At 28.7% G+C, this 19,049-nt stretch overlaps 1 protein-coding gene across 2 annotated transcripts in view; it reads right to left on the bottom strand.

Moving 5' to 3' along the window:
* Tmtc2 (Transmembrane O-mannosyltransferase targeting cadherins 2) overlaps positions 1-19,049 on the bottom strand; it is a 350,759-nt gene that overhangs the window by 43,780 nt on the left and 287,930 nt on the right. The window lies entirely within an intron of this gene.

Genomic DNA, 19,049 nt, shown 5'->3' on the forward strand with positions numbered 1-19,049 from the left:
CTTCTGTGCCCAATGACGCAGAATGATTGGCATTTGAGATCATCGGGAGCTCTTACTTTTTGCCTATCCACTGACGAGATCGTGTAAAGGTGATATTTTATTCTTAGGTGTATGTGGGGGTGGCTTGGAATAAAGAACTCGGATACTGGACCGAGAGATTCTTAAAAATGACCTCTTACAGCAGCTTATGAATATGAGAGAGGAAGAATTGATGCCTTTTCTACGTGGTTTACTTGAAAATGAGGTCAAAGTTTTCATATATATATTGGTGGATACGTTTTTTGTTATTTACTTTTCTATCTGAAATTGGAGTTTCATAAAATATTTTATTATTTTATACGATGGTATATTCTGGAGAGCGAAAAACAACAGCATTGATTTCGCATTCTTCCAGGAACCTTTTTAGTTCTTGCCTGCTTAAAGGACATTTTATATTTATAAGCAATGAAACTTTTTACTTCTAAACGCATATTTTAGCATGGTGTAATTTTATTTAAGAACAATAAAATTATGAAAAACAAAGTCACAAATCGCTCGTTGTACAATTGAGTTTACAGTGCTCATATTAAGCCCTAAATCAACAAAATGCTCTTAAAACTTAAAATAGAATGATCCATTTAAAATTTATTTTTATAACACAGCTACTTAATGCAAAAAGAAAAAAAAAGCAATATTTAAGATTTAAACATTAATCGAGAAGGAAAAGACAGAATTTTAAACTAAAAGTAACATATTGTTCCGCCCTTTGGCGGCAATTTTTACAAGTGCTTTGTAGTAAAAGAAAAGAAAGAACTATACTACATTTTGTACTTTCAATTAAAAATAATTTTCCAAATGTTCTAAGTTCAAATATTTTAATCAACTTAATAATATTTTTGTGACATTATGTCTATAGCATATTCGTTATTTTATTTACAAATTATTTTAGTAAGAAATTTCAAAAATGGATAATATTTTTATCATGAATAAATCATATAGTTTGATAAAACAAAAGTCATGTCTAAGTTAAATACCAATGTGATAATCAGTAATATAGTATAGCATACTTTGTTTTCCAACTACGACAACATAAAAAAACAATCCGAATTTTTGAAATAAAAATACTTATTATGTACTTTAAAGGTAATTAACATTTCAAAAGGATAGGATGTTTAATACGAAATGAAATAAAGTTTCATTGCATCGATGAATATGGACGATATTTGTGACATCTAATATAAAAAAAAACACAATTTATTATTCAAATTTCAAAAATTAAAGGTCAGGAAAGTTTCCATTAAAGTTATTTTAAAGCACACGCCGAAAAAAATAAATAAATATTTTCCGCTGAAGAAACGTTCATGAGTTGCCCCTGACAGTTAGCTTCCCAACTGAAAGGGAAGAACTGGCTGAAAAACAACTTTTACAGAATTTCTTCTCCTCGCTGATGGAAGAAAGTTGCTGCTCACTATCAGCTTGTAGTGTTAGCGTAATTTTTTAATGGTAATTTCATGACTGATACATTTGAAAAAGCATTTTTTATTTTTATTTATCAAAGATATGTCCCTAAACTCTGGGTGTTTTAATTGATTTACTTTTCAGTTTATGTAAAATTTAACTTTTATTAAACTATCTTATTAAAAGAAGTTATTTGATTCTGAGGGACAATGAAAATAATATCAAAATTGGAAAAAATTAATGTAAAAGATCTTATTATTTACTAGCAATTATTTATGATGTCATTCTTTTATATTTTCATTTAAACTGATCAATGCTTTTCACTTTAGAAAATTTAATAATATTCTAAAATTTAGTAATTAGATGGTGATAAAATTTTTATGAAATGTGTTATAAAGTTTCAACTGTTTTTAAAGTGTTAAAAAGCATAAATACTAACTTGATTAAATAAAATTTGAATAAAAATTGTTTTTCATTATAAACTGGAAATAACTGCACAGAAAAAATAGGTATTTTGTATTTAAAAAAATTTATAATATATTTATGTGAAAATTTATGTCCTTTTATTAAAATGTATTATTTATTTAAGCTTTTAATTCATTTTACAAAGATCGCTAACAATGTAGAAATATTCATAAGTAAAACTGTTAGCCACTTATACTAGAATATGGTAAATGAACAACAACATAGTGATAGTTAGGTAATGTATAAAAAAAACGAAAAGAAAAAAAAAAGAAAACCACCACTGTTACTTTTTTTAAATGGCTGAAGTCCTAATTTCATAAATAAAAATGCAATTATAACGCTATTTCTATATCTGTAACGTACAATATTATTTATTTCTCTAAGAAATTAAGTTTGAATATTCCTCATTATACTAAGAAAAAAATATATAAAATAGTATAACATCCCTATCATTTTAATTATGTAGTACAATTAAATAAATTAATTCCAAAGGAGCATGACATAAAGAGTTTCAAATTTACGAGGGTTAAATGCTTTTACAACCTATAATTTTTAGTAGTTCTCGTGGACTAATAAAACAGCCTAGAGCAGAAAAAATGTCAAGAAAACAATGCTTCAAATGCTCATTTAAAACATTAAAAAAAATTGAAACAAAAAAAAAAATTTTTTTTTGCATACAGATGACACAAATTTTTTTGATATTCTAATTTAAAATATAATAAAAATTTAAACAAAAAATCATATTAATGTGATACAAATAATGAAATTATTGCAATATTCCAAATGCTCATTTGAAATAATAATAAAAATTAAAACAAATAAAAGCACATTAATGTGAAGCAAAACTTTTTAATACTTAAAATGCTCGTTTATAACAATTAAAATGCAAAACTTTTCAATTAGAGGTCTGAAGACTAATCACTCTCTCACTTAGTATCTATTCCCTCAATCGAGATGAAAGATTCGAATTAGAAGCTTCTACGGCTAAAACTTTAATTTATCAATCAAGTAACTTTTCCGCCTTTAAAATCTAAAAGCGGCTTTGTGCCGATGGCAGTCAGCCCGTGTAGCAACCTTTTCAAATCTAATTTTTGCCGCTTCACAGGGTTGCTATAGAAACGGGCATCCTATTTATTACGCAATGGAGTATAAAGAATTTTATTGCCGACATAGAGGATGCTCCTCCAACAAATAAGGGAGGCTGCGGGGGTGAATGATAGGGAGGGGAGGGATTGGTTTGCGGGTGAGTTAAGCAACTGAAAGATTCAAATGATGTTGAGAAGTTTATTAAAGAAATCACGGCTCACCCAACCCTTTTTATAAGGATTATCAAGAAATTGAGTCATTTCTGAGATTTCAAATTCGGCAAAAAATATATATATATGAGGCTCAGAAAAGATGTTAAATATAGAGTCATTGACGGGTAATATGCGTATTTAAATGAAGGGCTTTTCAATTTTCGTTTGCTGCTTATTTTAAAAGACAGTTCACTTGAGGAAGAAGAAAAAAATGAAACGAGATGTCGGATATTTTATTTTTCGTTGCATTGCACTTTGAAAAGAATTTAAAAAAAAAAAAAGGAGAAGTGGAAATTCGAAAATTATAATGGGTTTATGGATAAAATAATTAGTAGTTTGGGAAAAAAATATAATTAGAATGGATGAGAATGTGGTATTATTGTGTGAATGGATGGTATTTTGAAGACAGTGAAGATTTGAATTTTACTTCGATTTTCTGATATACGGGATTATATGGGTTGCGAAATTTCAAAAGAAGAAAGTACATGGTTTTTTGATCAGCAGACAATACTACATATGAAGAATGATTTTCGAAGTTTTAAACCCATGAGAATATAATTCTAGAACAGAGAGACATTGGATCTCGTGTAGCGATGTAACTGAAATTTTGCATACTTCTTCTAAGTAAAACTAAATCGACATTAGAAAAATGATATTTTTTTTATTTAAGGGCATCTTGTTTTACAAGGCGATGGATTAGATGAAAATATAAGGATTTCCCAACTCTTGTTTTTTGCATAAAACTTTTTTTTAAACAAAATTATCTATATAAATATATATAATTTTACACATAATGCATGTATATATATATATATATTTATTGTATATATATATATATATATATATATATATATATATATATATATATATATATATATATATATATATATATATATATATATATATATATATATATATATATATATATATATATATATAAAAACATATTCTATGTGCGTGTGCAAATTTTCAGCAAGACCGATGTATTAGTTCATGAGAAATAGATTCCCCCACGAATATACTTTTTTTCCCCTAATAGTCTCCTAAAATCATAAGAACGGTTAAGTTTTCAAAATGTTTGCATGAAAATATTATAAAATATTATTCTTTCTTGTGCTTAAAATTCGAAAGAATTAATTCTTTTGTTTTTATGAAAACAGCTTTAAAAAATGCGTTTTTTTTTTCTTTTTGCCTCTGAAAACCCGTATAACCTCTTAAACATAAAATATTATGGCACGAGAAAATATTAATCTTGGCTATCTTTAAGACTTGATTGCTAAAAAGGCTACAATTTACAATTCAATATTACAAAATCTATGATAATAGATTAGAAGGAAAAAAAAATTACGACCTAAAAGATATAAGGTAAGTCTATCCCTACTTTAGCATTTTAAAGACGACAGTAATGAGAATGATAATTTTTCACGAATTCATTTTCAATCAGGAAAGATACAAAGAAATGTATCTTTATAACGACTTAAAGATAATTTTTGAGGAAAATATTACACGGAAAAGAGTAAAACGTGAGACATTTTTCCTTATTTCTGGCATCAGTATAGAAAAGTGAAAATGAACAACATTTCACCTTCTTTCCTTCATATAAACTTGTCATTTATGTTAATAAAGCAAACATGTGAGCTGCCACAGCTCAAGTTATCTTCATTCACTCACAAAGAAATTTCATCTACTAATCGTAGAAGAACTTCAACGCATTTCAGGAAAATACACCCTTTGTAAACCACATATCCACCCTATCCCTTCAGTCATTCATTTAACATTCAGTGCTATTAGTGACTTAAACCAGTGGTTCTTAACCTTTTTAAGCCGCTACCCAAATTTTAGAAATATGTTCATGTCGCGACCCAAAAAAAAGTCAAAATTAGGCTGAGTAAGACACAATGACTTCTTCTAGGAGGTGTTGGTATTACTTATTATTTGGTGTATTACTAACTTTTTTGGTTCGACTCAGCGCGACCCAAGAAATATGTTTCGCGACCCAATTTTGGGTCGCGACCCATAGGTTAAGAACCGCTGACTTAAACTACCGCTGCAATTCGTTTTAACTTTATTTTCCCCTTGCTACTTTAACATTAAATAAATTTATTTGCATACAACAATAAACTCGCCGAAACGGTAATTCTATTAGTTATTAGGAATTTTCTTTCATTGTATGTTGAATTAATAATGAGTGTTAAAGAAAACATCTTAGTTGTTTAAATGATGCTTGAAATTTCTCCTCCCATATTTCTAATTTTATATGTTTTCTTCTATCATTTCCAATTTTATATGTATTTACAATTACTTTAAGAGTATTTCCTTGCATCAATGGCACAATCATTGCAAAATCTTAAGTACTTTTAATAATAATTACTTTCTTCTCCTCCCATTAATTAGCACTGTCTTCAGGATTTACTGAGCTGATATTTTAAAATCTTTTCTTAGTATAGAACAGGGATGGCCAATCTGCGACTCGCGAGCCACTTGCGGCTCTTTGAAGGATTATATGTGGCTCTTGATAAATGTACCCGAGTTCCTTTTTCATTTTTGTGCTATTATATTTAAAAAAATTATTATCATTCAGTATGTGTTTCAAAATGTCTTTTAAATTACTGAGAACAAATATGAAAGACTAAGTGCAACGTTGTTCAGTTCAAGGTGAGTTTTCCATTTCTAATATAATTATGACACAAAAAGCATCTGGAGAATTAGAATTAATAGAGATGCAAGAAGATCAAGCTCTACAATGAAAATATAAGTCGACGTCGATTACTGAATTTTGGAAATTTGTACCAGAATCGAAGTATCCAGAATTAAAAAAGGCTGCCCGTCGAATTATTTCAATATTCGGAACAACGTACTTATGTGAATCATTTTATTCCACTTTAAAATTCGTGAAATCCAAACACCGATCAGTATAAACTAACCAGCATCTCAAAGAATTACTGAGAAGTGCTGTCCCCAATTATTCAATAAATTTTAAAGAATTATCAAGAGAAGTAAAATGAATGTGTTTAATATTTAAATTCAATACACATATTTTGTACTTTCTTTTTCTTTTACATGTTTTCAATAAATATAATTTATGTAAAAAAAAAAATTTAATACCTTTTTGCATACCTTTTAAATACGTATTTATTTGCGGCTCGCGAAAAATTTCAAATTTTGAAAAATGGCTCGACTATCAAGGAGCTTGGCCACCCCTGGTATAGAACATAGTCACGGATTTTTTATTTATGTCTAAAAACATTTTTTATTGACAATACTTACTCTCTGTTCTCGGTTCAGCATTAACGAGTACTTACCGAAAAATAATTGACAATTTGAAAAATCAATAAAAACGGAGGAAGATAAGAACATAAGAACTGCTTTCTGCTTAGAGAAAAAGAAAGTAAATTCTTATCAAGTTTCAAAATTGATTTCGAAAATTCATCAACAGATAGCGCTGAAAAAACTAACCACCAATAAAATGCTCATTATAATCATCCTTTGCAGTCTTAAAATAAAGTTGAACGGTGCTCGTATATTTTAACTGAAATTATTTCATGCAGTAGAAAAGTTTGCTTTATTATTCTGCTTCAGTTAGCAGCGCCATCTGGTTAACAAACTTTTTAAAATTTAAAGCTTGTTGAGAACAAGAAGATAGTTTCCTAAGCAAAATCATAATCTCTAACTATTTTTCAATAATATAATTTTCAAATCGTCAGCCATTTTGAGGACGCTTTTTATTTCTTAAATAAATATTTCGAGTTACTTCTTTTGAGCTATTCACATTTCTTCTTAATACCAGACTATTATTACTTCTTATACGTTTTAGTTCTTATGAAGCAATATATCCTTAACATTAAATGCAAACTAAAGTAAATTTACCATGTACAAATATTTCCTAATGAAAATTCCCTTCCCAAGTCTTATAAATATTGAAGACATTTATTTTTCTTCCTGGAAAGAGTAATATAAATCAAATTCAAGCCACTCGATAGAAAAATATAAGATAAATACTCCTCAACTCAAAATAAAGAGGGAAAAAACATACCTAATTTTCCCTAAACTTATACCGACTAAAGTGAAGCAACTAATAAGAAAAATAAAAAGTTCGCGAACAAGAACAGATTGATTCAGTAATTAAGAAAGAATTTCCGATCGGGGTCTCCACCGATTCCGGAAGAGTTCTGGAAGGCTTTTCTGGTGACAACACTGAGAGGGATTTTAATAGGGAAAAAGAGGAGTAGGTAGGAGTCAGTCTATCGTTCAATAATTACGTCAAGCAATTACTGAGCGGCACGGTTCCCTATGTCACGTGACCGCAGGCAGCTAAAAATATCTGCCAAAGTGGATCGATCGAATCAAACATCATAGAGAGAACGTTCGTTTAGCTCGACAGAGGAGAAAATGATTTATTTGATGAATTAGAGATGGGGATTTTTTTTCTCCTTCTAGGGATTGTTTTCTATTTCAGAGTAAATCCTTTAACTCGAATAAGAATTTAATGGCAATGTCAATAGGGGAAAAAATGAAGAAAAAAAAATATTAGTATTGATAGATGAATTTTGTCGTAAAATTTAAAGGTTAAAAGTTTCAATTTTAAAGATGTCAATGACATTAATAGATCTTAGATTAAGATCGTGTTAGATGATAATTAGAAAAACAAACAATCTAAGTTGCTCAGTACTCATTACAACTAGGTGAAAGCATAGAGTGGCAAAATTTAAAACTAAGACGGATTTTAAGGGAAAATATATTTTGTAAACACGTTCATGATAATTTTATATATTAGGAATCTAATTTTCTCAAACTTTTTATTACATGCTCTTATAGAAAGCTCTTCATTTATACAAATCCATTAATCAATTTTTATTGATTTATGCATTATTTTATATGATTAACGAAATTTAATTTTTTTTTCAAAAATGATTCATTAACTATATTTTTGTGAATGTACTTATTAACACAAAATTATTTTCTACTCCAAATGGTGGAAATTATTAATAGAAAAGTGAACTAAATCAGATTTTTTTTTCAAATTTAATAAAACAGCACATAGCATGTCCTTTCATTATGTGTATTATTTAGTACGAACAACATACGTAATCTATCAATAAGTACACTATCCAAACTAAATAACACATTTGTACTTTGAAATATCAGATTTATAAACTGGAGAGAAAAATAATTTGGTTTGACAAAATTTAGCAAAACAACACATAACTTAAACCCATAATACCCGTATATTTTATAATCTGCACAACACACATAATGTATCATTATGCACGCCATATTAAGTACATTACATTTTATAGAGAGATTCACTCTTTTTGTAACCAGTAATGTGTAACAAAGTTTAGTAATTTGCAAACTTTACTAGCTCTTTTTCTTACCAGCGATATGTCTTGGCATTGTTTACTAGCTCAAGATATGATGGACAGAGTTTACACATCCATAAAGATTACGAAGTTACATTTTCAAAGTTTACTAGCTCTTTTTGTAAACAGCAATATGTGTTTGCATTGTTTACTAGCTCAAGGTATGGTGGAAAGAGTTTAGACATCTATAAAGATTACAAAGTTACATTTGCAAAGTTTACTAGCTCTTTTTGTAAACAGCAATATGTGTTTGCATTGTTTACTAGCTCAAGATATAGTGGAAAGAGTTTAGACATCTATAAAGATTACAAAGTCAAAGTTTACTAGCTCCTTTTGTAACCAGCAATATGTGATTGCATTGTTTACTAGCTCAAGGTATGGTGGAAAGAATTTAGACATCTATAAAGATTACAAAGTTGTATTTGCAAAGTTTACTAGCTCAAGATACGATGGTATGAGTTAACACATTTGCAAAGTTCGAGCGAAGGTGTTAATAAAGAATGCTAAAGAAAATGTGATCCGAGTAAAAATGTTTCAATACTACCTCATACATTTTCCTGTTTTTGTAGGTTTAAATACATCACAGTAATTCTGAAGATCGTAAAATCTCTAAAATGATTGAAAAAAAATTCCAACTTGAACCAGTGTTTTGGAGAAACAGAATCTGCTTTCTGATGAATACTTTGATATGGCTTTATGATTTATTTCCTACTTAACTATTTTAAAATATTTTATGAGTTTTCAAATCTACGTGGCCAAATAAACTTTATCGCTCAATTGCAAAAATTTCTAATTGAAGAATTTCATAATTTAGCACAAAAATTAATTTAAACCACGTATAAAGCAAAATAGAAAACCACGTTTATGTTTACTTATCGTGTTTTTATTATTATTGTTGTTATTTTACTATGTTTTACAAAAGAAAAACATCAATTTAGATACATTTTTTTTTAAATTTTCTAAAACTTTTTTTCCTTTGATAACAATTTTGGAACGCTTGTCAAAATTTAACAATGAGGTTATTCTATTAAAGCAGAAAAGAAAATAGAAAGGTCCACTTTTTTGTCCATGGCGGTTGATAAAATAAATTAATTTATCTTCTTAAAACTAACACATTTACATTTACTTATGTAGGTTACATTTACTTATTTAGGAAGATTACGCAAGATCGTATGCTTTGCGAAAAACTAATTTTATTCCCATTCATTCCTTTAATATTTATTTATATAGTTTTGCAATTTCATTATTATTTATGGAAACTTTTGCTCTAATCTATTTATTTATTTTGCTTGAAGATTTTATTTAATTATGATTTTACTTATTTTTGTTGTATTTTTTTCAGAACTAAAAAAATTGAAGGGACAAAAAATTCGTGTTTCGGATTGATATTTCCGGATTGCCGAGTCGTTCGTAAACTAATATTTGAACACTTTCTATCATAGGCGGCTTAAGTATATAGTCTTATCCATGGTAGAACTCATCCCTCAATTGATAAATTGCACAATCGGCACCCATAAAATATTCCAAGACCTTCACATCAATTCTCTTAAAAGCCCTTCAATTCTAATTTCACAATATGGCCTCCCATCCCAACAGTTCAAATAGTGCCAATATCATGAGTCATCTTTCAATTGCTCGGGGAAGAGAAGGAGAAAAAAACTGATTGAACGAAGGAATACCCCAAAAGTGATGCATGAAGTCAGGGCGGTGAGAGTGTCCGAGGAACCGGGGGCGTGCAGAGGGGTTTGACAAACGACCTGGGCACGCGACACGCATCCCCTACAGACATAATCTATCAAGCGATGCGGTTTTGTCGCCGTGGTTTCTGCTCATCCCTCGATGCTCATCTGCCAGAAGAAAAGGAAATCAGAACAGACAGCTTCCCTTGATAAGTTTCCCTTTTGCCAATGTTGCGACAAGGGTAAAAGAATCAGATAAAGGAAATCTTTTCACTATCTAGGTTTGTTTAACTTCTTCTTGTGTGGATCGGAAATTTTCTTCTTGCCACCAAAGAAAAACTTTAAAAAGAACTTGTATCCAACGGATAAAGTCTTCTTATCAAAGTTTTTCTTTTTTTTTGGGAAGAAGGAGAAAAAATATAGATGATAAACTGTTTCTTTAACTTGTATTAAGTTTTTTTTTCTTTCTATATATACACATTATTTCTTTATTTTTTTTTATTTTTAGACTTGGAGAACTTATTTTAGGCGTTATCGTAATCTGCGAGTATATTTCAGTGTGTTAACTGTCTAAATGTCCTTGTCTAGAATAAAGTTTTATCACTTCAAAAAAATTTATTTCTTTGAAAGATTTACTAAGTGATTTATATTCTTTTTATTTGTGTATGTAAAATGAAGTCTTCTATTTTTTTTTTTTTTTTTTTTTTATGTATTAATGAATTTATTTATTGATCGATAAACTTTTCTAGTGTATATTGATACTTAAAAGAAGCTGCAAACATTCAAATACAGATTATTTTCACCATTACATGCAGTAGTTTATACACGAACTATACGCATTCAAATAATTTCATTTCACAAAATAATTTCGATTTTTTTTTCCTTCTCATTTTAATTCATGTTTGTGGCGTGTATGCACGTTGACATTGTATTAAAAAAATGGTCAAATTTTGAATTACTTGTGTTAAATTCAATAAACACAATTTAAAAATTGTTATTATTTTATTTTATCCCTAACATAAAACAAATTCCAACACCATAAATTTTTGCGATAAATGCATTATAAAAAAAAAACTGACAAATTGGATCGAAATCGAAGTGAATCGAAAATCTATATATTAAGTACTTATAATATTACAATAGTATTACATTACCTGAAAAAATAACTAAAAGAATTTTAAATTTTAAAAAAAATTTCTGAAGATCATTAAAAAAAATTCTCCGGAACCTAATTCTTTTCTTTTGTTTACATTTTACGAACCCAGTGGACTAAAAAGCTCAGAGTATGAATTTCGATAAAGGAATGCATACATTATCGAAAGGTGTGTAAGACATTGGTAAGCAAATTATAAGTAGCAATAATAAATTCAAAAAAATTTAATTTTTTGTAATATGTCAATTTGATCTTTATTAAGTTGACGGCAGCACAATATTTTCTACTTCAAAGCACTTGAAACCCTATAAAATACCTTTGAAATATTTATGTGACATTTATTATGAATTTTTTCTTAGGAATATTGAAAAGTTTCGGACATCAAATTTTTACTTATTTATTTTTTAGCAATTATTGGTCATTATTATTACAAAAATTTTTTAATCCTACACAAGCATGGGGAGCATGCCTCAATAATAATATACCTCAGTTTTATGACAAAAAAATGGAATCGCATAGTGCTGAAATTTTATGTTATTAGAAACTATAAGCAGTGTATTTCGTAATAAAACTTGCCTTGATTTCAAGAGGAAACAGGAGAGGAGTTGAAAGACAGCAATAGAAACACTTTCAGGTTTTTTCTGCAATCAAACAGTTTACGCACTGACCACAGTGCTGACTTAAAATATCCTCAGTTGTAGAAAGAAATTGTGTTAGAGTCCCCTTGCCGTCAGGCTAACTTTGGGAGATTTTCGTGGTTTTCCTCTCCATGTAACGCAAATGCTGGCTAGTTCCATCAAAAAGTCCTCCGCGAAGGCAAATTTCTCCCAATACTTGATCCAGGAGTTCCCCTGTTTTCTGAATTAGGTTCAAAATTACAAGGCTACGGAATTGAACTTCAGCAAAGCTGCCAACTTTCTACTCTTTAGGGGGGGGGGAGGGATTCGATTCGTTTTAATGTATGGTTCTTTGATATGTATATTGGATTTAAATTTATTTTTCACTCCACTACATGTAAATTATTCAAAAGCTCATATATAAAGCCACTTTGTTCCAACTCTCTGGTGGTGAGACTATTAGAATGTTGGTAAAATTAACTAAACTTCTGAAAGCTAAGTTTTTAATGGCTTACCACTCTATAAAACAATTAGCAAAAAGCGTAGTACTTGGCAGTCCTGCATTAGTAGTCGTAAACCCAAAAAGTTAAGTCGGTTGTGCAAGGACGTTTATAAAATAAAATAAAATCAAACAGATTCTGATGTTTCCAGTCTCACTTTCCTTACTATACTTCGTTGCAAGTTAAGAAAAGACCATTGCGGAATTAAGTAATTTACGTAATGATCCAGTAATTTATGTAATCAGGATTTAAGTAATCATCCGCGACTGCATCTAGTTCCGTTTTAATTAACTATCAAATTATAAAATTATGCTTTCAAAACAATATAAAAACTTTTAAAAGTTAAACTTGACGAACAGAAATTTAATTCGAGCTATTCTTTATAAGCAAAAAGATGGCCGCCGTTCCATGTCGTTTCAAGAGTTGGCGATGTTGATATTCGTTCACACTTGGAGCTTGGCATCCATTTAGCGTGCACTTTGATGCAAACAGGCATTCTCCATAAGGAAAATGGTTTTTTCTTAAATTACAACAGAGTATGGTGATTCCTTAGATTTTGATAGCTTATTTGCTTTTCTTTCAGGCTCAAAAAATGAATTTGCGGTCCCTATTGTGTGCACTTTTATATTTAATTTTTGACAAGAATTCTAAAAGTACATGTTAGTATAAGAAATACCACGTTTATAATACGCTTTAAAATAAATAAATAAAAATTATTATTTTCATTACAAATTAATGTATCTTGTATTTTGGAGTATTTCCCATTAGAGTCAAAAATCAAAACAATAAATCTACCGTGTTTCTGCAAGTGGACATTACTTGGTCTACAACAACCAGTTGGGTTTGTTTTTCTAGAATAGCGAGAGAAAAAACATTCCCTGAGAATGCTATAAAGGTGAATAATTGATGTTACAATGTATGCGGTCTAGAGCATATCGAGCTACCAGCCAACTAGACATGAATATTTTATACTCCAGCCCTTCTCTGTGATTAGCTAGCGAGGAAAAGGGTTCATTTATAGAAGAGCCTTAACTGAGCCACGCCCGAAACCCTTCATTGGAAATGCAGCGATAGAATAAGTCACATACAGAGTAAACTAATATTATCAAAAGATGTCTGGGGAATCACACACACCCAAATGGTATATTTCTTCCTATTCAGATATCATTTGTGCTCTGCAAAAGGGCGCGGTTGTGATGCAAACAATTGACTTTTACAACTTGCTAATGAGAAATGTAAAATATTTGCACCTAAAACTATTTTTGAACACTTTAAATATACATAATGTATCTTATCTGCAAACTGAATAAGGAATTAACTTTGTCTCTTTATTTAACCTATCTTTTTAAGCTTTTCTGCAAAATACAAGGTGTTTGTTCTTATTTTTAGGCAATTTAAATGTACATAACGAATCTTATCTGCAAATTAAATAAGGATTTACCGATTAGAGATGCTTTTAACCGTTTTCTTTTCTTTCTTTCTTTTTTTTTTACCGCAAAACAGAAGAAGAGTGTTATTTACGTAAAATATTTGTTATTATTTCGGTCCGAAATTAATGAAAAACTGATGAGACAATTCGTTATAAGGTAATAATTGAAATTACAGGTATGTAATAAATTGAATAATGCTGTAAGCAGTACTCGATAATATTATAAATGAAGGATACATTAAAATAATTATTATTATAAATTCTATTATAAAGGAAGGTTAAATTTAAGAGATTATTCTTATAAATATTATTATAAGGGAAGGATTACATATAAGGAATCACATTAAAAAATATGGTTATTCTGAAAATCGCTGAGATGATTAGAATTCCCACTCGCAAATTAAACTTGCATTAGAATTTAAATTAGGTAATAAATTGGATAATGTAGTAATTAATATTTAATAAACGATTATTATGTATGAGGGATTATTATAGACAAATAAAATTGATTGCCCGAATAATTGGCAAGATCACTAGAATTCACATTCTCAATTATATCTTGTAAAAATTTTTGTCATTCCAGAGAACAAATTTTGTTCAAATTTCAAATCTACAAGCACGATTAAAAGTTCTGTAATCTGATTTTTCTGTGAAATCAAAGCAAACAAAGTGTAGCCCGGTCGTTGATTAAAATACTCGACACCTTTTAAAGAATGAATATTAGTAGAAAACATTGGTTATAATGATGAATATATTGAAAAATTTAAATTGTTTGATATGATATAAAATAATAATTGTATATTTTAGTTCATGCGCAGTGTCACTAAAATAAAAGGTCAAATTTTTAAAATTCGTAGAAAAAATATTTTTTTTTTTTTTTCAAATATAATTTAACACAGAAATTTATAAAATCATATTATGCATTTTGTTTAAAGGATTTTGTCCATATGTTTAGATTTAAGCGAAAAAATTTTGTGTACTTTGAATTAGAACAGTGTTTCCCAAAGTGTGGTACGCGTACCCCCATGGTACGGGAACAGTTTAGCGGGGGTACGCTTTTTTAAGCAAAATATCTTGCAACAAACGAATCTAGCAAAATTTTTATTTAAAAACAAAGCTAGCCCTGAAAATTTACAATAACGTATTTTTCTCTATCGGCTATTCTTTGCCAAGTTAACAGTTAATATTTAGTGGTGTCAACAGTTGTGATTTTTAACTTTTGTGAATTTTTTTTTATAGTAAAAAATACATTCATTTTTTTATTAGTGGTACACAGCGTTACGAAAAATTTAGAAAGGGTACACAAAAGTCATAAGTTTGGGAAACACTGAATTAGAAGTTATACAGAAGTAATAAAATTAAATTAGTTATTTTTTCATCATTATAATTCACATTTACCATAACTTTTGAACTCACCATAACTTTTCAGCTCACCATAAGTGGAGTCATTATTTTTTTCATAAGTAAGATCATACGATACACTTACCTGAAAGCAAAAAAATTACATTTATAATACACGTTTAATAAAAAAAAAAAAGCAATTTCAAATCATTCTATGTGCATAGAGGTAACAACATATTCTGAGCAACTTTTTGCATATGTAACTATCAAAGTTAAACTTATGTATATTTTTCCGTTGGCTTTCTAATAAGAAAATATAAATAATAAAATATAAATATTAAAAACACATCAAAACACTCAAAATATAAATATTAAAAAAAAACACATTAAATAAACACAAATTATTAATCGATTGTTATTGATTGACAATATCAAATTTAAAATATATATATATTGAAACCTTTCATAAATAAATTGACTGTTTAAATACTTTAAATTTTATCTTAGTAATACTGCTAAAACACAATAAACGAAAAATCAAACGTTTCTTTCTTTGTATAGCACCCTCTTATAATTTTAAAAAACAATTATTAATATTCATAAACACATATATAAAATATATTTATTAAAATGTTCCTATTATGTAGTATAAATGTAAATTACTAACATGCATAAAATTAAATTTCATCAAAAATATGTTTTAATTAAAAAGAAAAAAAAGGCTTATTGAAGTACTAGAAGTTTTTATAACAATATTTATTAGTAAAGGCATAATTGTTTTTCAATAAATAAATGCTAAATAGCAATAGAGTAAAAATGGATAAAGAATTAATGAACTTGAAATTAAAAATATTTAATATTGTAAACTTTTATAAAAAGAAAAAATCATTTTTAAATACGTTTTTACAGTAGAAATTAGTCAACCGAAAGAAAAATGTAAATCTTTAGTTTATTTACCATTATTATTTTCTGAAACACTTATTTCATTTGATGATGAAAAAGTAACTTAATCGTTTCAAAGAAGCAATAATGAGGGGAGGGGAGGGGGGGGGTAAGAAAACAAGTTGAATGAAACATCTTCATTGGGATGTAACTATATATATCCACCCAGAGAGTATGTCTATTGGTTGTAGAGTAACCGATCTCAGGGCTACCGTGAGGAACCGGTAGCAAGTTGTTGAACCACTGAACACTTGCAACCACGCCTATAACGTCTTGAGAGACGCCCCATTCTCATGAAAAAGGCGGAGCTTAGAAAAGTTTATTTATTACTTTTGTGTTTTATTTTTATGATATTTTTTTAGTTTTACTGGTCTCATAAGAAGGCCGAAAGTGCAGACCTCCCGTGAGGGGTTGTTAGATCTTGTCTTAATCAAGTCGTTTGCAATGGGTCGTAAACGTCTTCAAAAGACACTTAAGAGGCTTACAACTTAATATCATTTTATTCCTCGTTTTCACAATATTTTTTTTATTTATTTTCGAAGTGGATCCTTTTATAAGCGCTTTAAACAGCTCGTTCCATTGCAGATTTTTTTAAAAAAAAAGGGAATTATGTGAACTCTTAATTGAACCAATAATATTATTCAATGAACTCGATATGAATTACATGAAAATAAAAATAGTTTATTAACACTAGGATGCCTAAAGGACGATTAACACTAGGATGCCACTTTGACTGCCTTTTAACTCCTTTTTCACTTTCAAAAAATTTACAAATAGTAATGAATAAATTAATATTCTCTTTCCAAGTGAGGTAAATTTTTTATTGTTAATATTTACTATTAACTGTAAACAATATAAAAATATTAAAAATTAATTAAACTAATTTCTTTACACATTCTTACTATTCTTTCAAAATGCAGTCATTTTGACTGCTTTTGGGCAATATAGGTATATACTAAGTTTCAGTCTTTTTAGTGTTAAAAATATAAACCATATTTACTGAAAATGTTTTTTCAACAATATTTGTCGCTACATCAAACGAATATTTGATGTACTACTATCTTTATTTATCGAAACTGAGAGTTATTTTTTTTTTAAATATAAAATTAGAAATTATTTACTATGGGATGATCCATAAGACCTGCCCCATAACAACACTTCGTCATATTTATCATACGTACCAATACCCTAACACCATGAAAGTCCGATTTTATATAAATATAAACGAGAAAAAAATAATAAATAATTCTTCGTTAGCATCAAAAAATGGTGGGGCGATGAACTTTTATGCCATTAAGAATACCCCTTTCTTATTGTTCAATTTTCTAATAACGTTGGATATCTTTCCCCTCTTTCTCCGAAAATCTATTTATGAATAATTCCAATCGGAATTTTTCTTTTAAAGCATGAAATACTGAAATCAAATAAAGGGAAAATTCAGAATAAAAATTCTAGTTAGAAGAATACAGCAAATTTTTATCGCAATAATTCCTCACGTTATTCAAACAAAAGTTTTCAGCGAAAAAAATTAACGTTTAGTGAGTATCGAATTTCAAATGGTTTGTTGTGAAAGATTGCTGATCAGGGATTAGTGTTTCACAAAATTCGATTAACCGCTATTGTGATACGGACAACTCGATTTGCTTAAAAAGAAAACCAGGCAATGACGCTTGCATAATGAAAAAGGATACTTGCATAATAATTTTACATAGTCGCAGGGTTAACGAAACATTAAAGTAATAAAATTTAGAAATCAAACTGAAAATGAGGCCGAGAATATGGTTATTACAACAAAATACTTTTAATGCCCTATATATAAGTCGATATAAAAAGAAAATAGCTTTTATACTGAATGCAGTGATAGGTAATAATTTAAACATTGATTGCTTCAACAAAATAACTAAGGGAGAAAGCATTAAAACAGAAAAATGTACTTTTTTCCTTACAACCCACTTGGTTGCAATAAGTTATGCAATTTTCAATTTCATCAGAAAGATTCAAATTAAAGTGAGAAAAAAATTGCGTTTATTTAAAAAATAAAATAATAAAAAGCTAGTACCAAAAAATCAGAACTTCCTAATTTAGTGTGTTGTTCATAATTGAAAAATATCAGCTTAATTAACTTATTCCCAAAGGCTCTTTTCCCATCGAAAATCTCCAAAGAAAACTATTTTTTGAGACGAAAATATATTTTAGGATATACTTTTTTAAAAGCTTAACGTTGTTCTATACAAAAAGCAGAATACATATTTTTCCTTCAACCCCCAGCAAATCCATCATAACAACGGTGTACAAAATATTATTAATAAAATTCACTCTCTTAATATCATTAACTAAAGTTAATTATGAGTAGAACGCCAAATAAGTCACATCACCGTAAAAGAACCGCCATCGTCTTCGCGCTATGCTTTGTTTTACGTTCATGAAGAAATTAGATTAAGAACATGTCACTCTACTCTAAATAAGTTTCTTGGGGAACAAGAAAGAATTTGGCGACAATTTCTCTTTACTGTTATAGCGCTGATAAGGAGAGAATATATACTGAACGAAAGAAACTTTAAAAAATTTTCGTCCGTGTAATTGTTAATTAAAGAGGTCTTTTTAATGTATTTAACCTGATTGTATCCACTTAACGATGAAATTCTCGTTTCCAGTATACGATACAGATTCGGTACCAAGAAAAAGGGTTGTTTTTCTTAAAGATACTGTAAAAAAAGGAAGAGAAGAATCTTAACTGGCTGTGTCGTTGTAACCGTAACTTATTGGACAGTTAAGGTAAAGCGAAAAGTAGCTGTCTCATAGCAGGAAGACAACAACAAAAATAATTC

This window comes from Parasteatoda tepidariorum, chromosome 3 (genome assembly GCF_982258835.1).
Source record: "Parasteatoda tepidariorum strain Cologne lab strain chromosome 3, Ptep-v5.0, whole genome shotgun sequence".
NCBI lineage: Eukaryota > Metazoa > Arthropoda > Arachnida > Araneae > Theridiidae > Parasteatoda > Parasteatoda tepidariorum.